General features: G+C 43.8%; 1 protein-coding gene across 1 annotated transcript in view; it reads left to right on the top strand.

Annotated features, from left to right (window-relative positions):
- Window positions 1–25,978, top strand: part of LOC135524272 (leucine-rich repeat-containing protein 4C-like) — a 136,826-nt gene that overhangs the window by 105,076 nt on the left and 5,772 nt on the right. The gene's annotated exons all lie outside the window — the stretch shown is intronic.

Below are 25,978 nucleotides of genomic sequence, written 5' to 3'. Positions count from 1 at the left end.
CGGGCACATGTACGCTGACACAGTCACCAGGTGTACGGTGTTTCATCTGTCACATTGGTGCGGCTGGCTTCCAGGTTAAGTGGGCATTGTGTCAAGAAGCAGTGCGGCTTGGCTGGGTTGTTGTTTCGGAGGACGCATGGCTCTCAACCTTCCGTCTCCATACAGGAGTTGCAGTGATGGGACAAGACAGTGACTACCAAATGGATACCAAAAAGATGGGGGAAAAAGGGATTAAGAAAGAATGCAGCACAAAATCAATTCATGTTTTTTGTTATTATCTTTTACCAGATCTAATGTGTTTTATTTTCCTACAATAATTTCTAATTTCCACAAACTTCAGTGTTTCCTTTCAAATGGTATCAAGAATATGCATATCCTTGCTTCAGGGCCTGAGCTACAGACAGTTAGATTTGGGTATGTCATTTTAGGTGAAAATTGGAAAAAAAGATGAGTGATTTAGAAGGATAGAAATATCCTAAAGCAAAAATATACACAAATAATACATGATCTGATTAAATTGCTTTAGAAAGGGGCACAAGACAGGGATGTCTTTTCTCTCCCCTCCTGTTTGCACTGGCAATTGAACTTCTTGCAGAAAGAATTAGTCAGGACCCAAATGTAACAGGTATTAGTATTGGTAAACATGAATATCAACTAAACGTATTTGATTTCCTGATATACCTGATCAATATTGAAAGCCCTCCTAGCTAAACATATTTTCTGAATACTCTAGATTCTCAGGATATACAATTATCTTATAATGAACTGAAATAATGTCAGGAGGAAAAATACAAATTACAACTCATAATCTACAGCAATCCTTTAAGTGGAACACAAAACATTTCAAAAACGTAGGATGCTTAATAAGTGACAACAAACAATACATATATACAAAATAACTTTATCCCATTACTCAACAATATTATAGCAGCTCTATTTAAATGGAACAATCCTCCCATGAATGTTACAGGTAGAATGAATGGCATGGCTCTCAAAGTTTTTATATTTATTCTTGGTAATACCAATTACCCTACTGAAGACATTATTTAAGTATACTTAATTAAGTATACTTGGCCATAACAGACTTTATATGTGCAAATAAAACTCATGGAATAAAAAAGGAACATTTTACAACTCCCTAAGTCTGAGGGTGGAATTCTATCAACTCGCCACCCAAGGCTTTTATTTGCGACAGGAACAAAGCGTAATTATTGAAGATGTGAATGTTCACCCTCATAAAGGATAAAGCTAAGAACATTAACAACTTCATAATTATGAACACTAAATCAATATGGAAGAAAAGTTATGGATTCTAAAAGAAACGATGTAATTACCCAAAAATACAACCCAATGGAAAAATCCTTGGATAGGTTTTCAGGAGGGAGTGATAAATTGGTCCACATGGAAAGCTAAAGGTATAGGAACCATAAATGACTTAGTAATAGGAAATACATTTGTTTCCATGACAGAATTATAACCAATTTTGGACTGACCAATGCAGACTTTCATATCACAGGTGGGTTTGGGCAGGTGTGATGTCGTTGATGTTTGTGTGGATCTGTATGTTGTCTTTTGTATGTGTCTGTTGTACTGTTTTAAAAAAACAAATAAAAGATTGTAACCCCCAAAATATCATCATTTTCGGGGGAGGGAGTCGTTCCAATCTTTGAGTGACTTTTGGCACCCCATTTTTGATGCATTCTCACACGTGTGACAAAACTTTTTTTTAAATGTTTAATGTTATGCCCTATAAGTATTTTTCTACCCTGTCTTCCGATGCTGCCTTACTGTTTTCTGTAGCCTGCAGTGTCGGCCTATGCATCTCAGTCCTGGTCCTGGGGGCCCGGAGGCTGCACATCTTTGTTCTTTCCTTCGCAATAGTGAACTCTACTCAATTTACCAAATCATTATCAAGCCCTTGATTGAAATCGGATGTGGTGGTGGCTGGGGTCGGGGTGTGTGCCCATTTTGGTCCCCGGGACCAGGGTTGGGGGGCGCTGATATAAAGTAGATGTTGCTGGTGCTGCTGGTGTTGTTGGTGCTACTGTTAGAGTACAACATTCCGTCCAGCATTCTTAGTGTCAGCATCTTGCAATTACCATTAATTACTATCATTACCATAGTTTTTATTTTGTTTATGTTTCCATCAATGTCTATTTTTATTTAATTTTTACTTAATTTACTTTTTCGGTGGGGTGGGTGTTAGGGATGAGGGACTGGTGATGTTGTACTGTTTTCAATGTCTCTTTGTTCTCATATCTGACAATCTATAAGTAAACTATAAACATTTTTTGAATGGGTTGGTGCTGTTTACCTTTAGTCATCTGCTATGGTTTCTCCAAATCATTCACTGTGCTTGGACAAATAGCAAAATTCCAGCACTGTTGCTATGCTTGCTGTAGTCATGCAGAAAACAAGTTCTCTGGGTTTGCTCAACAGCAATAACCTGGGTTGTTTTTTAATCTGTAGACTTTGTAGTGAAGGAAAAGTGTGCCCTCTCTTTCCACCAGTCAGATTCTCTCCATAAACATGTTGAAGATTAACAGCAGCAAACCAATGCCAGCGATAACATCTATGGTAATCCCATCCATTGCATTGGTCACAGTTTGTTGTTGCTCATGTTCAGCTTCTACTCACGGTTATGGGAGATGAAGAGTGGGAGTGGTGCAAGTATGTACATCAGCTACCACACTTCTAGTAGCAATCCTTCTCAGAGGCTATCCCACCCAGAAAACAGACATTGAGCGACTAGTTTGCCTGCGGTTGCAATTCAATCAAATCCACCACAGCAATGTTTACACAATGTTACCTGGTGTTTTTTTGACCATGAGAAAAACAGCTCCTGCGTATATACTGCATTGAGGATTTGATTGATTGGGTCTTTTTGGTCCCGTTCTCTCTTCCTCTTAATTGGAGCTTTGTCTAAAACTCAAGCCTCTGCCAGGAGCTGACCTGATTCCGTTCTGCATCTCATTATTGTGTGTCTTTCTGTAGCTCCCTCACAGACTGGCATTATGTCATTCCCTTCCACCATCCACCAGCCCCTGCCTGAAGGTTCCCAACGTCCGCCTTCTCCCATCCCCCCATGCCATCCATATCACATGCCAAGCTCTGTCAAAGCCCCACCATGTGACTGGCAGCCATCACAAAAAACTCATAATGATTGCGCACTGAAGCGATGACCAAGTGAAAGAAGACTCAGCAACGTTTCTTTGCCAGATTTTTCTCTCCTTTTCTCCCTGCTCCATGGAATCTGTGAATGTGGCTGCAACGAAGGGAGAAAAGGAACGTTTGTGGGCCAAAAAAATAAAAAGCCATTCTACTTTGTGCTTTTCGCCTGGGGTAAAAGCAGACACCCCTGACACGTTTATGTTCGGCTGTTGTGGGGGCTGGAGAGGATGTGTGTGAGTTAGTGTGCTTGTGTGCGTTTGTCTCTGTGTGTGTGTATGTGTGCATGTGCGTGCGTGTGTGTGTTTCCTTATTTCTCAGGCTCATCGAGGAGGGTATCTGACAAGCCAGGGCAGGCTGAGCTATCTTTTGTGTTTGCACAGTATGAGACCCTCCACTGGAGCGATATTGATTTGGTGTATCTTGCAAAAGATGGGACTTTTGTTTCTGCTGCTGCCAAAGTCTATTTCCTCTTGGTTACCTCCAGGTGCTTGGTTGACAGGTCCTCATTTTGCCTCCTAACATGTCCAAAAGAGAAAGCACAATGATGGGTAGAGAGATGAGGGGGAGAAAGAGAGAGTGAGAGAAAGAAGGGGAGAGAATGAAAGGTAAAGAGTGAGACCGAGACAGAGAGAGAAAGAGAGAAAAAAAGAGACACAGAGAGAGACCCAACGAGAGAGAGAGAGAGAGAGAGAGAGACCCAACGAGAGAGAGAGAGAGAGAGAGAGAGAGAGAGAGAGAGAGAGAGAGATTGTTATTGTTTACCTTACTTGCTTTGGCAATGTTAACACATGTTTCCCATGCCAATAAAGCCCCTTGAATTGAATTGAGAAAGAGAAAATGAATGGGAGAGGGAAGAAAGAGAAAGAGAGAGGGAGTAGATGTGAGGCGGGATCAAACCAGGATGCTGTGAGTAGTTGCGCCGTGTCCTGTATGATGTAATATAAATGACAGTGTTTTCAGACACTGTATGCATGCTGCAATGGACAGTAGTTATGTATTACTCTGCTCCTTAAGTAAAGAGTATATCAAATGTTAAATGGACATGGGTTCAAATGATAACGGATAATATATCTTCACCACCACTTTTCTTACTTTGCAGCATTTAATTTGCTGCCTCAACCATTGAAAAACAGTTACAAATTATTAGAAATTATTAGAAATTACTATGAGGTACTCCAACAACAGGATGAAGAAGATAACACATTCCTAAACATTTGGTTAGAACTACATATTTAAAACTGCATAATCAGCTTCCATGTTAAACATCAGGCTCATCTGAAAATAGATCAAAAGCTCGATCCCCTAATGTATATCCCCTAATGAACAAACACAGCCTTACTGGTGCAGCTGTATGTGGGCTAATTTCCTCAAAGATATGTATATACATGCTATGCTTTGACTCTAGGCTAATCCTATGAGCTGTCTTTTAGACCTCATACTAGCTTTATCTAGCGATGTGTTTTTTTTCAATCTGCAGGTGTTGTTGGCTCCCAGATGCCCATTTTCAAGTCTTTGCTCTTTGACATGAGCTCTGTGGAATTTTGGGGTCACGAGTTGCACAGTGGTCTAAGGCACTGCATCTCAGTGCAAGAGGCATCACTTGATTGGGAGTCCCATAGGGTGACACCCAATTGGCCCAGCATCGTCTGGGTTTGGCTGGTATAGACCATCGTGGTAAATAAGAATTTGTTCTTAACTGACTTCCCTCGTTAAATATAACAAACAACAATGAATGTTGCTAGTTCTGTTCCACTGGCTGATGATGTGTGGTCCTGTTTTTATTTGTAATAGTATTGTCTGGATACAGATAGAAGTGACCAGTGCTTTGGAATCTGCTCAATCTAGCCTAGTCTATTTGAGTCACATTTCTGTTTTCAATGCATGAGACCAACTAGGAGTGCAATCTAGTGACCTGTGCTTTTGCTATTATTTCAGTAAAACATGTATTCCAGTGGTTACTCCTTATATAAAAGGTTTACCTTTTTTACCCTAGTATTTGTATTCCTGTCTGACGCTGTGTACATTTTCTGATCCCTAATCTCAAAATACTATGCAATCATTGCTCTGAACTCGTTCTCCATTGCCAAGCTGTTCCTTTTTCCTGCTGTCTGATGGCATGTGATTTAGTCAAAACATATGAAGCCTTTGGTTACGTTTGGTTTTGCCAATCCAATGGCATATACTGTAAATCCCCAAAATAAAGAGACTGAGCATCAGCATGAGCAATCCCATAGCTCTGTCAGCCATGGTGCCTAGAATGGTTCCCTACAGCCATGACCATGACATGGCTACATTGATGGCCTCTTCTCCTGCTGCCTGATGGCACATAGACTGTATGTTCCATCACACCCACTGTGCAGTGTGGCCAGAGGACTCCCAAGGAGCGTGACTGCATGACGCTAGGCCATGATCCTAGGCCATAATATCAGTACAGAGAGACACTGTACTTATCCGGTAATTGGCCTCAGCAGTCCAGCTCTAGGAATCAGATGGTTTTATCGTGAGTTGAGAACCAAAGAAATCAGATTCCCTCCCCCTTTCAAATATTTCACCATCCCCTTAATTTGAGGAAGATGACAGATTAAATACTTTATTAATCAAATGTATTTTTGTGTTAAAAAAATTGTAATGTTAAAATATATCACATTATACATTTACACGGAACAAAATATAAACGCAACAAGCAACCATTTCAAAGATTTGACTGAGTTACAGTTGATATAAGGACAGTAGTCAATTTAAATAAATGAGGCACTAATCTATGGATTCCACATGACTGAGAATCAGAAAACCAGTCAGTATCTGGTGTGACCACCATTTGCCTCATGCAGTGTGACACAGAGTTGATCAAGCTGTTGATTGTGGACTGTGGAATGTTGTCCCACTCCTCTTCAATGGCTGTGCGAAGTTGCAGGATATTGTCAGGAACTGGAACACACTTGTCAATACACGTCAATCAAGAGCATCCCAAACATGCTTAATGGTTGACATAAGGTGATGGAGGCAGATTAATGCCATAGAAAAAATGCAATTGTGTGTGTTTATGCCTCCCCATACCATAACCACACAGCCACCATGGAGCAATCTGTACATAACGTTGACATCAGCAAAACGCTCGCAACGCCATAGACTCTGTCTGCCATCTGCCCGGTACAGTTGAAAATGGGATTCATCCGCGAAGACCAAACTTCTACAGTGAACCATTGATCATCGAAGGTGAGCGTTTTCCTACTGAAATTGGTTATGATGCAGAACGGATGACGGGTCTAGGGCTGTTGCGGTGACCGTATTATAGCCTACCAAACTTGCTAGAAACAAATACCTTCTTCTGAAACTCGTCAGTCTATTCTTCTTCTGAGAAATGAAGGCTATTCAAGAAATTGCCAAATTCTCAACGTCAACAGTGAAGAGGCGAATCCGGGATGCTGGCCTTCTAGGCAGGTTTGCAAACAAAAAGCCATATCTCAGACTGGCCAACGAAAAAATATATATTAAGATGAGCAAAATAACTCAACACTGGACAAAGGAACTCTGCCTAAAAGGCCAGCATCCTGGAGTCGCCTCTTCACTGTTGATGTTGAGACTGGTGTTTTGCGGTTACTATTTAATAAAGCTGCCAGTTGAGGACCTGTGAGGCATCTATTTTTCAAACTAGACACTCTAATGTACTTGTCCTCTTGTTCAGTTGTGCACCGGGGCCTCCCACTCCTCTTTCTGTTCTGGTTAGAGGAAGTTTGCGCTGTTCTGTGAAGGGAGTAGTACACAGCTTTGTACCAGATATTCAGTTTCACACCATTTTCTCTCATGGAATAGTCTTCATTTCTCAGAACAAGAATAGACTGATGAGTTTCAGAAGAAAGGTCTTTGTTTCTGGCGATTTTGAGCCTGTAATCGAACCCACAAATGCTGATGCTTCAGATTCTCAACTTGTCTAAAGAAGGACAGTTTCATTGCTTCTTTAATAAGCATGACAGTTTTCATCTGTGGTAACATAATTGCAAAAGGCTTTTCTAATGATCAATTAGCCTTTTAAAATTATAAACTTGGATTAGCTAACACAACGTGCCCTGATAATGGGCCTCTGTATGTAGATATTTCATAACAAATCTGCCGTTTCCAGCTACAATGATCATTTACAACATTAAAAATGTCGACACTGTATTTCTGATCAATTTGATGTTATTTTAATGGACAAAATATGTGCTTTTCTTTCAAAAACAAGGACATTTCTAAGTGACCCCAAACTTTTGAACGTAGTGTAAATATAGTCAGTTCATCCAAAATCTTCAATATGCACCTTGGAATTATGATAAGGACATACACAGTTGCGTCCCCGATGTGTCTGTCTTCACATGTAGTCTGTGAGAAAGACCCGATCATGTGATGGAGAGCCATGTGAGTGAGAGGTGATACTGAGCGCGCAGCACTCAGGGAGAAGGGCACACTGGCCAAAAAAGGCATTGCGTTAAGGCCACACAAAGGAGATGCCGCCGTGAAATTCTAGGCATAGTCAAGTGACTGCAAATTGTGAATGAGTGTGTCACGTTCTGACCTTTATTTTCCTTTGTTTTGTCTTTATTTAGTATGGTCAGGGCGTGAGTTGGGGTGGGCAGTCTATGTATGTTTTTCTATTTCTATATTTGGCCTGATATGTTTCTCAATCAGAGGCAGCTGTTTATCGTTGTCCCCGATTGAGAACCATATTTAGATAGCCTTGGTTTCACTGTTGGTTTGTGGGTGTTTGTTTCCGTGTCTGTCACCACACGGGACTGTTTGGGTTTGGTTTTCGTTCATGGTCATGGTCACTTTTATTGTTTTGTATTTCTTAGTGTTCAGTTAATGCTTTATAATAAACCATATGGACACTCTCCACGCTGCGTTATGGTCCGATCCCTGCTACACCTCCTCTTCAGACGAAGAGGAAGTGACTGATGTAGTGTGTAGAGCCTGCTCAAAGAAACAAAGCAGAGCTCATGCCTTTCAACCAACTTTTTTCAAATCGTTATTTGTCGCATCATGCAACCTTAAAATGTATTAAAAATCAAAACATATAGCCCAATGATTGCTGAACAACTAAATTTACATTAATAACTCTAAATTAAGCGTATAGGAATACCTATTTATTTGTTAACCGCTCAACACAGAATAGCCCTATGTGGGCAGACGGCACTTCTAAAAGTCTATTTCACACCATAGTTTGCTGAATTTTACAAGATAACATTTCTTTAGTTTTGATTTCAGTAGAAATGAAAATGTGACACGCCCATGGATTGATGTTTCAATATTGTCTCCCTCAAATCGTTTGGAGGAAATATCCTTTCTGTTATATTCTATTATATATATTAGTATGTACATGTAGGTAGAGTTATTAAAGTGATTATGCATAGATGACAACAGAGTAGCAGTGGTGTAAAGAGGGGGTGAGCGGTGGGCACTGCAAATAGTCTGGGTAGCCATTTGACTTGATCTTCAGGAGTCTTATGGCTTGGGGGTAGAAGCTGTTCAGAAGCCTCTTGGACCTAGACTTGGCGCTCTGGTATCGCTTGTCATGCAGTAGCAGAGACAAGAGTCTATGACTAGGGTGATTTTAGGGCCTTCCCCTGACACCGCCTGGTATAGAGGTCCTGGATGGCAGGAAGCTTGGCCCCAGTGAGGTCATGAGCCATTCGCACTACCCTCTGTAGTGCCTTGCGGTCGGAGGCCGATCAGTTGCCATACCAGACAGTGATGCAACCAGTCAGGATGCTCTCGATGGTGCAGCTCTGGAACATTTTGAGGATCTGAGGACCCATGCCAAATCTTTTCAGTTTTCTGAGGGGAATAGGTTGTCGTGCCCTCTTCATGACTGTCTTGGTGTGCTTGGGCCATGTTAGTTTGTTGATGATGTGGACACCAAGGAACTTGAAGCTCTCAACCTGCTCCACTGCAGCCCCATCAATGAGAATGGGGGCTTGCTCGTTCCCCTTTTTCCTGTAGTCCACAATCATCTCCTTTGTCTTGATCACGTTTAGAGAGAGGTTGTTGTCCTGGCACCACACGGCCAGGTCTCTGACCTCCTCCCTATAGGCTGTCTCATCTTTGTCAGTGATCAGGCCTACCACTGTTGTTGCAGCGGCAAATTTACTGATGGTGTTGGAGTTGTGCCTGGCTTTGCAGGCATAAGTGAACAGGAAGTACAGGAGGGGACTGAGCATGCACCCCTGAAGGGCCCCTGTGTTGAGATCCGCATGGCAGATGTGTTGTTAAATACCCTTTACCACATGGGGCGGCCCGTCAGGAAGTCCAGCATCCAGTTGCAGAGGTAGATGTTTAGTCGCACGGTCCTAAGCTTATTGATGAGTTTTGAGGGCACTATGGTGTTGAATGCTGAGCTGTAGTCAATGAATAGCATTCTCACATAGGTGTTATTTTGTTACAGGTGGGAAAGGGCAGTATGGAGTGCAATAGAAATTGCATCATGTGAGGCTCTGTTTGGGCACTATGCAAATTGGAGTGGGTCTACGGTTTCTGGGATGATGGTGTTGATGGGAGCTATTACCAGCCTTTAAAAGTACTTCATGGCTCCAGACATGAGTGTATCGGGTCGGTAGTCATTTAGGCACGTTGCCTTGGTGTTCTTGGTCACAGGGACTATGTTGGTCTGCTTAATTAAAACATGTTGGTATTACAGACTCAGACGGGGAGAGGTTGAAAATGTCAGTGAAGACTCTTGCCAGTTGGTCAGTGCATGTTCACAATACACGTCCTGGTAATCCGTCTGTCCCTTTGGCCTTGTGAATGTTGACCTGTTTAAAGGTCTTACTCAAATCGGCTGCGGAGAGCGTGATCACACAGTCATCCGGAACAGCTTGTGCTCTCATGCACTTTTCTGTGTTATTTGTCTCGAAGCGAGCATAGGAGAAGTTTAGCTCGTCTGGTAGGCTCGTGTCACTGGGCAGCTCTCGACTGTGTTTCTCTGGAGCTGGTGTAGTACAATTCGATCTTCGTAAAACTCAGAGTATGCTATTCTGTTCTCTGAAAATGACTACATTTTCTTCATATCATACTTCTTTAGACCTGTCTAAAATAAATAATGGATCAGGCCTTGTTAGGATGACGAGCACACAGATGAGCTTCCTTGAGGCAGATGGTTTCTGACAGTTTGTGCAGAAATTCTTTGGTTGTGCAAACCCACAATGTCATCAGCTGTTTAGGTGGTTGGTCTTAGGCGATCCCGCTGATGGAGAAGCTGTATGTGGAGGCGTGGTTAATGTGGTCTGCTTTTGTGAGGCCAAATTCACTAAAACGACGTTGGAGGCAGCTTATGGTAGAGAAATAATCATTGAATTATCTTACAACAGCTCTGATGGACATTCCTAAAGCCAATTCCAGGCTCCCTCAAAACTCGAGACATCTGTTGCATTATGTGACAAAACTGCATTTTTTTTGTCCCCAGCACAAGGTACACCTGTGTAATGATTATGTTGTTTAATCCGCTTCTTGATATGCCACACCTTCAGGTGGGTGGAGTATCTTTGCAAAGGAGAAATGCTCAGTAACAGGGATGTAAACAAAGTTGTTTAAAAACATGTAGAGGAATACATATTTTGTACGTATGGAACATTTCTGGGATCTTTTATTTAAACTCATGAAACATGGGACCAACACTTTACATATTGGGTTTATATTTTTGTTCAGTATAGTAATGACAGAATGAATTTTAAACTTCACGCAATATAACACTTTTGTACGACTTGAGAAAAAAGATGCTTGTGCATTGATAAACACACCAAAGCACACCAAGACGTCATTAATGAGGATTAATGAAAATAAAGACTGCACTTCTAAAAGTCTATTTCACACCACAGTTTGCTGAATTTGCAAGATAACGTTTGTTTAATTTTGATTTCAGCATAACTGAAAATGTGGCACTGACTCGCCCATCGATTATTGTTTCATATTGTCTCAATGAAGAGTTTGGCATTCGACTAGCAATGTGCGACGGGCACGTGCAGTTACAAGCCTCCTAGAGTTAGCGGCAGGTGGAAGAACAATATCTACCATCGTATTACCAATGAAGCCTGAGCTGGAATGTGAAGTCAACTGAAACTGATTAGATTTAGAAAACACTGCGTAGATCTAGCTTGCTTCGTATCATATCTCTCTGGAATGGCCTCATTGTTGACATTATGGAGCCCTTTTCCATTCATGACAGAAATGGCATGTTTTCAACTCCTGAAAGCTTATGTTGGTATGTTCTCCCTATTGTCAGCTACACAGGAAATTAACAGATTTGGGTGCCGATCTGAGTCATGATTTAGCCGTTTCCCCTGCTCTCCATCTAATTCCCTCCTTGCTCTAAATCCAATTTCACTGCTTGCATTGTCAGCGAGGAGATGGATTGCTTCGTAAATCAACTTCATCTTCTTTTCTCCCTTGTCATGAATTGGATTGTGTACCTCTGATTTCTTTGTTTAATTTATTTCAATTCTCTATTGGTGGATAATGTGGGGATGAGGAAATAAGTGGAGAATGTCATTGCATAAGGATATAAAGGACACAGCAGTCTATGGGGTGATTTTAAAGTAGTTACTAATTTAACTTGTTGTGTGTAGGAAGTGAGTCTTACTGTATCTATTGGAAAAAAAGCTTACATAATAATGTATTGCTGTCACGCCTTGGTCTTAGTATTTTTGTGTTTTAGTTTATTAGTTGGTCAGGCCAGGGTGTGACATGGGTTTATGTTGTATTTCGTATTGAGGTTTTTTTGGTATTGTGATTTGCGGCTGAGTAGGGGTGTTGCATAGGTTTGGCTGCCTGAGGCGGTTCTCAATCAGAGTCAGGTGATTCTCGTTGTCTCTGATTGGGAACCGTATTTAGGTAGCCTGGGTTTCACTTTGTATTTCGTGGGTGATTGTTCCTGTCTCTGTGTAGTTTCACCAGATAGGCTGTAATTAGGTTTCACGTTCCGTTTCGTTGTTTTGTATTAGTATTTTCATGTAATTGTCATTTGTTTTCATTAAAATACATGAGTAACCAACACGCTGCATTTCGGTCTGACTTTCTTGCGACAAACGAAGAACGCCGTTACAATTGCACTGAAATTATCCCCCCAATATTCACCTCCATACACTGTCAATCCACAGGCCATGGTAACCAATAAGTTCTGAGAGAGAAACCAGGCGACCCAAAATAAAGTCACACTAAATTCTACCCATGGTCAATTCCTTTCTGCATGGCATTAATTCCAACAAATTAGATCCATTAGCTTTAATGGAATGTGATTTTCAGCCTTGTGTGTGATCCCTGTCACATGTGCCTGGTTCCCTGCACAGAAAAACCACTATGTCCACCCTCAGGCTTTGGGCTGATCAGAATTGGGGTTTGGTAATTAAATAATTATTGGTCTTGGTAATCATGCAATTAATTGGTAGTTACAGTAATAGCCCACCCATCCTTCAGCAAAAGTATTTTGTTCCAGAGCTAGCCCTATGGCTGGACACACAGTGGAGAATGCACTGTAGCTAAGTACTCAGAGCATGCGTGTACTGAGAGCAGGATGTCTACTCTGAGCACCATCTGGCAAGTGTCTTCACTGACATTGTCAACCTCTCCCTGACCGAGTCTGTAATACCTACATGTTTCAAGCAGACTGTTATGTACTTGAGTGAAGACCCAAAAGCGGTTTTAACAGAAAACAGAGTTCTTTAATGAAAAACAGGAATGGCATAAATCCTCTTCCAACGTAGTCAATGGAACAAAAGAACGTTAGTATAATGCAGGATGCACCTGCCAGGCGGACTCCGACAGGATAGGACAAGGTGGAAGCAAACGGGACGACAGCTTGCTTCTGGCATCAAAAACACAAACAAGAATCAGACACTGAAAGTAGCAGGAACAGAGAGAGAAATAGAGACCTAATCAGAGGGGGAAGAGAGAACAGGTGGGAAGGAGTGAATGAGCTAGTTAGGGGAGATGTAGACAGCTGAAGAATGAGAGACAGAGAAGGTAACCTAAAAAGACCAGCAGAGAGACAGAGTGAAGAGAAAGGACAGGAACAGACATAACAAGACATGACAGTACCCCCCCACTCACCGAGCGCCTCCTGGCGCACTCGAGAGGAAACCTGGCGGCAACGGAGGAAATCATCAGCGAACGGTCCAGCAGTCCCGAGAGGGAAAACTCCTCTCCTCTACCCCTCCCAATCCACTAGGTACTGATGACCACGGCCCCGAGGGCGCATTCCAAAATCTTACGAACCCTGTAGATGGGTGCGCCCTCGACAAGGATGGGGGAGGTGGAGGGACGAGCGGGGGCGCATTAACACAGGAGACATGGAAGACCGGGTGAACGCGACGAAGATAGCGGGAGAAGAAGTCGCACTGCGACAGGATTAATGACCTGAGAAATACGGAACGGACCAATGAACCGCGGGGCCAACTTGCGAGAAGCTGTCTTAGGGGAAGGTTCTGAGTGGAGAGCCATACTCTCTGACCGCAACAATATCTAGGACTCTTGGTCACAGAAGCGGCCCTCACAGTCTGCGCCCTATTACGGCAAAGTGCCGACCTTCCAGGTGCGCTCGCTGGACAAAAGCCTGAGCGGAGGGGACGCAGGACTCGGCGAGCTGAGATGAGAACAGCGGAGGCTGGTACCCGAGGCTACACTGAAAAGGAGATAGACCGGTAGCAGATTAGTTGTGGGCGTACTCTGCCCAAGCTGTTCTGACCAAGACGCAGGGTTACTGCGTTTCTGATTGGCCCGTTCAGCTTGACCGTTAGACTGGGGATGAAAGCCGGACGAGAGACTGACGGAAGCCCCAATCAAACGGCAAAACTCCCTCCAAAATTGAGACGTGAACTGCGGGCCTCTGTCGGAAACACGTCAGACGGAGCCATGAATTCGGAAAACATTCTCGATAATGATCTGAGCCGTCTCCTTAGCAGAAGGGAGCTTAGCGAGAGGAATGAAATGAGCCGCCTTAGAGAATCTATCGACAACTGTAAGAATAACTGTCTTCCCCGCTGATGAAGGCAGTCCGGTGATAAAATCTAAAGCGATGTGAGACCACGGTCGAGAGGGAATGGGAAGCGGTCTGAGACGGCCGGCAGGAGGAGAGTTCCCAGATTTAGTCTGCGCGCAGACCGAACAAGCGGCGACAAATCGACGCGTCACGTTCCCAGTGGGCCACCAGAAACGCTGGCGAATGGAAGCGGCGTACCCCGAACGCCGGGGTGGCCGGCTACTTGGCAGAGTGGGCCCACTGAAGAACGGCCGGACGAGTACGAACAGAAGGTTCCTAGGACAAGCTCGCGGCGACGGAGTGTGAGCGAGTGCTTGCTTTACCTGCCTCTCAATTCCCCAGACAGTCAACCCGACAACACGCCCGCCAGGAGAATCCCCTCGGGGTCGGTGGAGACCTCAGAAGAACTGAAGAGACGAGATAAAGCATCAGGCTTGGTGTTTTTGAGCCCGGACGATAAGAAATAACAAACTCGAAACGAGCGAAAAACAGAGCCCAACGAGCCTGACGCGCATTAAGTCGTTTGGCTGAACGGATACTCAAGGTTCCTATGGTCAGTCCAACGACAAAAGGACATCAAAACCACTGTCGCCATTCTAAGCGGATGGCGAAGCATGTTCGCGATTACCAACATCATAGTTACGTTCTGACGGCGATAAGCGATGAGAGAAAAACGCGCAAGGATGGAAGCGCTGAGAAAGAATGGCTCCCACGCCCACCTGCGTCAACCTCAACAACAAACTGACTAGAGATGTCAGGTGTAACAAGAATAGGTGCGGATGTAAAACGATTCTTAAGAAGATCAAAAGCTCCCTGGGCGGAAACGGACCACTTAAAGCACGTCTTAACAGAAGTAAGGGCTGTGAGGGGAGCTGCCACCTGACCGAAATTACGGATGAAACGACGATAGAAATTAGCGAAGCCCAGAAAGCGCTGCAGCTCGACACGTGACTTAGGAACGGGCCAATCAATGACAGCCTGGACCTTAGCGGGATCCATCTTAATGCCCTCAGCGGAAATAACGGAACCGAGAAAAGGGACAGAGGCGGCATGAAAAGTGCACTTCTCAGCCTTCACATAAAGACAGTTCTCAAAAGGCGCTGGAGGACGCGTCGCACGTGCTGAACATGAATCGAGAGCGGTGAAAAAATCAGGATATCGTCCATGTAAACGAAAACAAAAATGTTCAGCATGTCTCTCAGACAGCTAGTGCCTGAAAGACAGCTGATAACGAGGCCGAAAGGAAGAACCCGGTATTCAAAGTGCCCTAACGGAGTGTTCGCCGTCTTCTCGTCCCCCTCCCTGATGCGCACGAGATGGTAGGCGTTACGAAGGTCCAATTTGGTGAAAAACCTGGCTCCCTGCAGGATCTCGAGGCTGAAGACATAAGAGGAAGCGGATAACGATTCTTAACTGTTATGTCATTCAGCCCTCGATAATCCACGCATGGGCGCAGGGACCCGTCCTTCTTCTGAACAAAAAAAAACCCCGCTCCGGCGGGAGAGGAGGAGGAGACTATGGTACCGGCGTCGGCGAAACAGACAAATAATCCTCACGTTCGGGAGCCGACATCTACTGTAGTTCCCGGAAGGAGATCAATACTACAGTCATACGACCGGTGTGGAGGAGAGAATGGCCTTGGAACGACTGAACACCGTGCGCAGAACTCCTCCGGCACCCCTGTCAAACAGGCTCCTCCTGTGAAGAAAGACAGAGGGACAGGAGGGATAGCAGACATTAAACGGTCACATGACAAGAAACATTCCAGGATAGGATAGTATTACTAGACCAATTAATAGAAGGGTTATGGCGCACTAGCCAGGGATGACCCAAAACAACAGGTGTAAAAGGTGAACGAAAAATTAAAAAAGAAATGGTTTCGCTATGATTACCAGAGACAGTGAGGGTTAAAGGCAGCGTCTCACGCTGAATCTTGGGGAGAGAACTACCATCTAAGGGAACAAGGCCGTGGGCTCCCTAACTGTCTGAGAGGAATGTCATGTTCCCGAGCCCAGGTCTGTCCATAAAACAGCCCTCCGCCCCAGAGTCTATCAAGGCACTGCAGAGCAGATGAACCGGGCCAGCGGAGATGGACCGGAAAAGTGCGTGATCAGAAGGAGAGGCCTGAGTAGTTGCGCTCACCAGTAGCCCTCCTCTTACTGATGAGCTCTGGCTTTTACTGGACATGAGGTGACAAAATGACCAGCGGAGCCGCAGTAGAGACAGAGGCGATTGGTGATTCTCCGTTCCTTCTCCTTGGCCGAGATGGATACCCCCCAGCTGCAAGGCTCAGCATCCGAGCCGGCGGAGGAGGGTGGCAGTGATGCGGCAGGTGGCAGTGATGTGGGAGGGGAGCAACTCTACGAGCTCCTTTCCTCGAGCTCGGCGACGAAGATCAAACCGTCGCTCTATGCGAATAGCGAGAGCTATTAAGGAGTCAGACTGGAAGGAACCAGGATCTCATCCTTAACCACGAGGAGACCCTAAAGCAGCCGGCTCGTTCCATTCGAAACTCAATAGAATAATCCGTTATGGATCGATTCCCCTGACATAGGGAAGACAGGGCCCTGGAAGCCTCCTCCCCAAAAACAGAACGGTCAAAAACCCGTATCATCTCCTCCTTAAAGTCCTGATACAATACACTCAGCCCTCGCCTCCCAGATTGCCGTGCCCCACTACGCGCCCGTCCGGTAAGGAGAGAAATGATTCTATGCGGGCTGCGCTCCTGGAGTAAGTGTTGGGCTGGAGAGAGAACACCACATCACACTGAGTGAGGAATGAGCGGCACTCAGTCAGAGTAACACGGCGGGTTGTTGATCCTGGGCTCCGGAGACTCGGAAACCCTGGAAGTGGGCGGTGGATCGAGGTGGAGTTGGTGAACCTGTCATCGGAGACTTGGACGGCCAGGGTTTCAACGGCATGTCGAGCAGCAGACAATTCCTCCTCATGTCTCTAGCATCGCTCCCTGGATCTCGACGGCGGAGTTCCGGGCCGCTGGGTCCATTCTTGGTCTGATTCTTCTGTTATGTACTTGAGTGAAGAAAAAGCGGTTTTAACAGAAAACAGAGTTCTTTAATGAAAAAACAGGAATGGCATAAATCCTCTTCCAACGTAGTCAATGGAACAAAAGAACGTTAGTATAATGCAGGATGCACCTGCCAGGCGGACTCCGACAGGATAGGACAAGGTGGAAGCAAACGGGACGACAGCTTGCTTCTGGCATCAAAAACACAAACAAGAATCAGACACTGAAAGTAGCAGGAACAGAGAGAGAAATAGAGACCTAATCAGAGGGGAAGAGAGAACAGGTGGGAAGGAGTGAATGAGCTAGTTAGGGGAGATGTAGAACAGCTGAAGAATGAGAGACAGAGAAGGTAACCTACAGAGTGAAGAGAAAGGACAGGAACAGACATAACAAGACATGACACAGACTGCCATAGTTCCTGTGCATAAGGAAGTCAAGGTAACCTGCCTAAATGTCTACCTCCCCATAGCACTCACTGGCAGCAGAAATTGCATCAGTTTTACGGGCGGCCATTAAATTGTGCTATTATGTGTTTTTTTCACGTTATTTGTAACTTATTTTGTACATAATGTTTCTGCAACCGTATCTTACGGCAGAAAATCCGCTTCTGGATATCAGGACAGCGATCACTCACCTCGGATTAGACTAAGATTATTTTCTTCAAGCAAGACACAAGACATTCTCCAAACACCCCACAGGACCGACATCAAGGGGGTATTTGCAAGAGGAAGAGATGCAGGTATAGAGGACAAAGAGTCGGATGCCTGGTCAGGATGGGAAAGCTGCCGTTACCGTCAACACTACTCGCCAACATGCAATCATTGGACAATAAACTAGACGAGGTACGATCACGAATATCCTACCAACGGGACATCAAAAACTGTAATATCCTATGTTTCACGGAGTCGTGGCTGAATGACGACATGAATATTCAGCTAGCGGGATATACGCTGCACCAGCAAGACAGAACAGCACATTCTGTCAAGACGGGGGGGGGGGGGGTGCACGAAATCTAAGATTTTGCTCACCTGAAGTATAGCATGTTGTGATAAATAGCAGGCCAAACTACTTGCCTAGAGAGTTTTCAGCTATACTTTTCGTGGCTGTTTATTTATCACCACAGACAGATGCTGGCACTAAGACCGCACTCAGTCAGCTGTATATATGTATATGGAAATAAGCAAACAGGAAACCACTCACTCAGAGGCGGCGCTCCTAGTGGCCGGAGACTTTAATGCAGTTCTACCAAATTTCCATCAACCAGAGGGAAAAAAAATATAGATCACCTATACTCCACACATAGAGATGCGTACAAAGCTCTCCCTCGCCCTCCATTTGGTAAATCCGACCAGAACTCTATCCTCCTGATTCCTGCTTTCAAGCAAAAATTAAAGCAGGAAGCACCGGTGACACGGTCTATATAAAAGTGGTCAGATAAAGCAGATGCTAAACTACAGGACTGTTTTTCTATCACAGATTGGAACATGTTCCGGGATTCTTCTGATGGCATTGAGGAGTCAGTCACTGGTTTATTAATAAGTGCATCTAGGACGTCATCCCCACAGTGACAGTACGTACATACCCTAACCAGATTCCATGGATTACAGGCAACATTCGCACTGAGCTAAAGGGTAGAGCTGCCGTTTTCAAGGTGCGGGATTCTAACCTGGAAGCTTACAAGAAATCCTGCTATGCCCTCAAACGAACCATCAAACAGGCAAAGTGTCAAAACAGGGCTAAGATTGAATCATACTACACAGCTCTGTCGCTCGTCTTATGTGGCAGAGCTTACAAACTATTACAGACGACAAAGGGAGGCACAGCTGCTAGCAGCCCAGTGACACGAGCCTACCCGACGAGCTAAATCACTTCTATGCTCGCTTTGAGGCAAGCAACACTGAGGCATGCATGAGAGCATCAGCTGTTCCGGATGACTGTGTAATCACGCCCTCAGTAGCCGACGTGAGTAATACCTTTAAACAGGACAAACATACACAAGGCTGCCGGGCCAGACGGATTACCAGGACGTGTGCTCCGGGCATGTGCTGACCAACTGGCAGATGTCTTCGCTGACATTTTCCACATGTCCCTGATTGAGTCTGTAATACCAACGTAGTTCAAGCAGACCACCATAGTCCCTGTGCCCAAGAACGCAAAGGCAAACTGCCTAAATGACTACAGACCTGTAGCACTCACGTCCGTAGCCATGAAGGGCTTTGAAAGGTTGGTAATGGCTCACATCAACACCGTTATCCCAGAAATCCTAGACCCACTCCAATTTGCATACCGCCCAACAGATCCACAGATGATGCAATCTCTATTGCACTACACAATGCACTTTCCCACCTGGACAAAATAAACACCGATGTGAGAATGTGATTAAAGTTCAGCGTTCAACACCATAGTGCCCTCAAAGCTCATCACCAAGCTAAGGACCATGGGACTAAACACCTCCCTCTGCGACTGGATCCTGGACTTCCTGACAGGCAGCCCCCAGGTGGTGAGGGTAGGTAGCAACACATCTGCCACGCTGATCCTCAACACTGGAGCTCCCAGTGTACTGGTGCATACTCAGTCCCCTCCTGTACTCCCTGTTCACCCATGACTGCATGGCCAGACACAACTCCAACACCATCATTAAGTTTGCAGATGACACCAATAGCGGTAGGCTTGATCACCGACAATGACGAAACAGCCTACAGGGAGGTGGTCAGAGACCTGGCCGGGTGGTGCCAGAATAACAACCTATCCCTCAACGTAACCAAGACAAAGGAGATGATTGTGGACTACAGGAAAGGAGGCCCGAGCACGCCCCCATTCTCATCGACGGGGCTGTAGTTGAGCAGGTTGAGAGCTTCAGGTTCCTTGGTGTCCACATCAAAAGCAAACTAGAGAGACCTCAGCCACCCCAGTCATAGACTGTTCTCTCTACTACCACATGGCAAGCGGTATCGGAGAGCCAAGTCTAGGACAAAAAGGCTCCTCAACAGTTTTTACCCCCAAGCCATAAGACTCCTGAACAGGTAATCAAATGGCTACATGGACTATTTGGATTTTGTTCCCCCCCAATCCCTCTTTTTACGCTGCTGCTACTCTCTGTTTATCATATATGCAGAGCCACTTTAACTATACATTCATGTACATATTACCTCAATTAGGCCGACCAACCAGTGCTTCCGCACATTGGCTAACCGGGCTATCTGCATTGTTTCCCACCCACCACCTGCCAACCCCTTCTTTTACGCTACTGCTACTCTCTGCTCATCATAGATGGATAGTCACTTTAACCATATCTACATGTACTGTAAATACTACATCAATCAGCCTGACTAACCGGTGTCTGTATGTAGCCTCGCTACTGTATATAGCCTGTCTTTTTACTGTTGTTTTATTTCTTTACCTACCTACCTATTATTTGCACTATTGGTTAGAGCCTGTAAGTAGGCATTTCACCTGTTGTATTCGGCGTACATGACAAATAAACTTTTTGATTTGATTGATTTGAACAAAAGGAACACCTACAGTTGAAGTCGTAAGTTTACATACACTTAGATTGGAGTCATTAAAATGTGTTTTTCAACCACTCCACAAATGTCTTGTTTAGGCTGCAGGGGCACTATTGAGTAGCTTGGATGAAAGGTGTCCAGAGGTGCCCAGAGTTAACGGCCTGCTCCTCAGTCTCAGTTGCTATTATATGCATATTATTAGTATTGGATAGAAAACACTCTGACGTTTCTGAAACTGTTTGAATGATGTCTGTGAGTATAACAGAACTCATATGGCAGGCAAGAATCTGAGAAGAAATCCAAACAGGAAGTGAGAAATCTGAGTTTGGTATATTTTCAAACCATTTCCTATTGAAATCCCATTGCGATATGAATGAGGATTCACTTCCTAGGGCTTCCACTAGATGTCACCATCTATAGAAATTGGAATGGCTTCTACTGTGTTGTGGGACTGAATAAGAGGGGCATGAGTCAGACTACTGGCAGAGAGCCAGTTCAAGGTCACGTGCATACCGCATGATATCTTCCTGCGTTCCGTTTCTCCTCAAGACACAAAGGAATTTAGAAGCTTCTGATAGGCTTATTGACATCATTTGAGTTAACTGGAGGTGTACCTGTGGATATATTTCAAGGCCTACTGTCACATCCTGATCTTAGTTCCTTTTTATGACTCTATTTTAGTTTGGTCAGGGCGTGAGTTGGGGTGGGCATTCTATGTTATAGTTCTATGTGTTTGCCCTGGTATGGTTCCCTATCAGAGGCAGCTGTCAATCATTAACTCTGATTGAGAACCATAATTAGGTATCCTGTTCCCACCTGGTGTTTGTGGGTAGTTGTTTTCCATTTCAGTGTTTGCACCATACGGGACAGTTTCGGTTTTAATTTATTCTCTTGTTCTTTTGTATTTAGTGTTCAGTATATTTCATTAAAATGGACACTTACCACGCTGCGTTTTGGTCTGATCTTTCATACTCCTCATCAGATGAAGAAAATCATTACACCTACCTTCAAACTCAGTGCCTTTTTGCTTGATATCATTGGAAAATCAAAAGAAATCAACCAAGACATCAGAAATAAATTGTAGACCTCCACATATCTGGTTCAACCTTGGGATCAATTTCCAAACGCCTGAAGGTTCCACGTTCATCTTTACAAACAATAGTCCGCAAGTATAAACACCATGGCACCACACAGCCGCCATACCGCTCAGGAAGGAGACGTGTTCAGTAAAGGACCTTGTGAGAATGCTAGAGGAAACAATCCTCAATCCAATTGAGAATATGTGGAACGAGATTGCTGTACACCAGCGGAACCCATCCAACTTGAAGGAGCTGGAGCAGTTTTGCCTTGAAGAATGGTCAAAATCCCAGTGGCTAGATGTGCCAAGCTTATATAGACATATACCAAGAGACTTGCAGCTGTAATTGCTGCAAAAGTTGGCTCAACAAAGTATTGACTTTGGGGGGGTGAATAATTATACACGCTCAAGTTTTCTGTTTTTTTTTTGTCTTATTTCTTGTTTGTTTCACAATAGAAAACATTTAGCATCTTCAAAGTGGTAGGCATGTTGTGTAAATCAAATGATACAAACCTTCCAAAAATCTATTTTAATTCCAGGTTGTAATAGGAAAAATGCCAAGGGTGGTGAATACACATTATACTTGATTTTATTTTATTCACCAGTAGAGACTATGGTTATATAACTCACCACCTCCTCAAAGTCAGAGGAGAGAAAATACTTGTCAGACATCAATCTTTTTAGTGGTTTCTTTCCTCTCCTCTGCTTCTTTCTCCCCTGATTCTGAATTAAAATAACAAAGTGACTCACTGTCCAGTGACTCAATAGGAAATGTAATTTACTCACGCCCCCCGCTACCATTGGGACAACAATCCATCTGATTTATATCCTCAAATCTAGAACACAAAATGGAATGCTTATGCTGCACTGGATCGAGCCATGTTATTCCCTGAAATAACAATATTGTATTCTGTTGTAAATATTGTTTTATGCTACTATACTTCTGTATTTCTGAAAGCGGGATTACTTTCCCAAACATGTTTATGCAAATGTTTGCTGTCTTCATTGGACAATATGTTACTAGACACCAATTATTTACAGCAGATGAACCTGGAGATTATATATTATTAATAATATAACAAATTATTATTTATGTATTATTTGATTTGGGTAACACTTTATATTAAGTTGCCACTATTACTATGTTACAACAACATAGTTGTTACATAGGTTGTACTCTACTTACATGGTAATAGGGTTGTTTTGGAATTTTTATTACGCAATTGGAACGAGGAATGTGTAATTACACATTCACTTGCTGAGGGTTGTGACACATATTTACGGTTGAAGTCAGAAGTTTACACACAGTTAGGTTGGATTCATTAAAACTCGTGTTTCATCCACTCCACACATTTCTAGTTAACAAACTAAAGTTTTGGCAAGTCGGTTAGGACATCTACTTTGTTTATGACACACGCAATATTTCCAATAATTGTTTACAGACCGATTATTTCACTTATAATTCACTGTATCAGAATTCCAGTGGGACAGCAGTTTACATACACAAAGTTGACTGTGACTTTAAACAACTTGGAAAATTCCAGAAAGGGATGTCATGGATTTAGAAGATGCTGATAGGCTAATTGACATCATTTGAGTCAATTGGAGGTGTACCTGTGAATGTATTTCAAGGCCTACCTTCAAACTCAGTGCCTCTTTGCTTGACATCATGGGAAAATCCAAAGAAATCAGCCAAGACCTCAGAAAGAAAATTGTAGACCTCCACAAATCTGGTTCATCCTTGGGAGCAATTTCTAAACACCTGAAGGTACCACGTTCATCTCTACAAACAATAGTATGCAAGTATAAACACAATGGGACCACGAAGCCGTTATACCGCTCAGGAAGGAGATGCGTTCTGTCTCCTAGAGATGAACGTACTTTGGTGCGAAAAGTGCAAATCAATCCCAGAACAACAGCAAAGGACCTTCTGAAGACGCTGGAGGAAATGGGTACAACAGTATCTATATCCACAGTAAAACAAGTACTATATCGACATAACCTGAAAGGCTGCTCAGAAAGGAAAAATCCACTTCTCCAAAACCGCCATAAAAAAGCCAGACTACGGTTTGTAACTGCACATGGGGACAAAGATCGTACTTTTTGGAGAAATGTCCTCTGGTCTGATGAAACAAAAATAGATCTGTCTGGCCATAATGACCATCGATATGTTTGGAGGAAAAAGGGGAATGCTTGCAAGCTGAAGAGCAACATCCCAACTGTGGAGCACGCTGGTGGCAGCATCATGTTGTGGGGTTGCTTTGCTGCAGGAGGAACTGGTGCACTTTACAAAATACATGACATCATGTGGAAAGGAAAATTATGTGGATATATTGAAGCAACATCTCAAGACATTAGGCAGGAAGTTAAAGCTTGGTCGCAAATGGGTCTTCCAAATGGATATCGACCCCAAGCATACTTCCAAAGTTCAGGCTAAATTGTGTAAGGACAACAAAGTCAAGCTATTGGAGTGGCCATCACAAAGCCCCGACCTCAATCCTAGAGAAAATTTGTGGGCAGAACTGAAAAAGCTTGTGCGAGCAAGGAGGCCTACAAACCTGACTCAGTTACACTAGCTCTGTCAGGAGGTATGGGCCAAAATCATTATCTCTACTATTATTCTGACATTTCACATTCTTAAAATAAAGTGGTGATCATAACTGACCGAAGACAGGGAATTTTTACTCTGGTTAAATGTCAGGAATTGTGAAAAACTGAGTTCAAATGTATTTGGAAAAGGTGTATGTAAAGTTACGACTTCAACTGTATATGAGAATACTGTTTATTGACAACAGCTCAGCGTTCTAGACCATAGTGCCCACAAAGCTCATCACTAAGCTAAGAACCCTGGGACTAAACACCACCCTCTGCAACTGGATCCTGAACTTCCTGACGGGCCAATCCCAGGTGGTAAGGGTAGTCAGCAACACATCTGCCTTACTGATCCTCAACATTGGGGCAAAGCAGGGGTTCATGCTTAGTCCTTTGTCTGTAGAAAAACAATGGAACAGAGCTCGCTCTCATGTGAACGAGCGTCACGAGCTCAAGGCATTCTGGCAGACCTCTGACTCATTTCCCTCTCATTCACCCCCACTTCACAGTAGAAACATCAAACAAGGTTCTAAAGACGTTTGACATCTATTGGAAGCCTCAGGAAGTGCAAAATGACCAATATCCCATTGTATCTTCAATAGGGAATGAGTTGAAAAACGACCAACCTCAGATTTCCCATTTCCTGGTTAGATTTTTTCTCAGGTTTTTGCCTGCCATATGAGTTCTGTTATACTCACAGGCATCATTCAAACAGTTTTAGAAACTTCAGAGTGTTTCCATCCAAATATACTAATATTATGCATATATTAGGAACTGGGACTGAGTAGCAGGCAGTTTACTCTGGGCACATCTGAGCACCTTATTCATCCAAGCTACTCAATACTGCCCCCAGCCATAAGAAGTTATGTGCTTGTAAGTTAGAATTTCACGGTAACGTCTACATCTGTTGTATTCGGCGCATGTGACAAATACAATTTTTGATTCTTTAAGTGCACTAGTGTGGCTCCCTCATAAATGCTGTAGGTTGCACCACTGAAGTCAAGTGTCATTGAAGTACACTCTTAGTACACTCTCTTGGAGTACACCCAAATGAGAAACCTTTTTGGTTCCAGGTCGAACCCTTTTGGGTTCCAGGTAGAAACCTTTTGGGTTCCATGTACTACTCTCTGTTGACAGGGTTCAACATGGAACCAAAAAGGATCATACCTTGAACCAAATTATTCAACCTGGATTCCAAAAATTGTTCTTCAAAGAGTTCTACAGCATAGTACAGCACACACATCACCTAACAGCATGCCATATGATACAGACAGATCATCATTCCCTGCTATCTTTGTGCCTCTGACTTTTCACAGTCCAGCCACATACATACATCTGAGCATCACTACAAGATGCAATCCAAAGTTTCCTGATATGGCAGCTTGATTGAAGGACTGGTGGGTGGCAAGCTTCCTGTTTTTTATGTTCCCCCAGTCTGAAATATAATTCACACCACAGCCTCAGACATGACTGTGCCTGCCCCCACTCCTCCCAACCAATGGAGAGATACAGCACAGAAGTTGAAGGCAATATTGTGATTTTGTTTTATGTGACTAAGATTGAGAGTGTAGGGGGCGACACACTCAGAAACAGAAACGGATATA

The sequence above is a fragment of the Oncorhynchus masou genome, chromosome 31 (assembly GCF_036934945.1).
Source record: "Oncorhynchus masou masou isolate Uvic2021 chromosome 31, UVic_Omas_1.1, whole genome shotgun sequence".
NCBI classification, from domain to species: Eukaryota; Metazoa; Chordata; class Actinopteri; order Salmoniformes; family Salmonidae; genus Oncorhynchus; species Oncorhynchus masou.
This window is presented reverse-complemented; position numbering and strand designations above follow the sequence as displayed.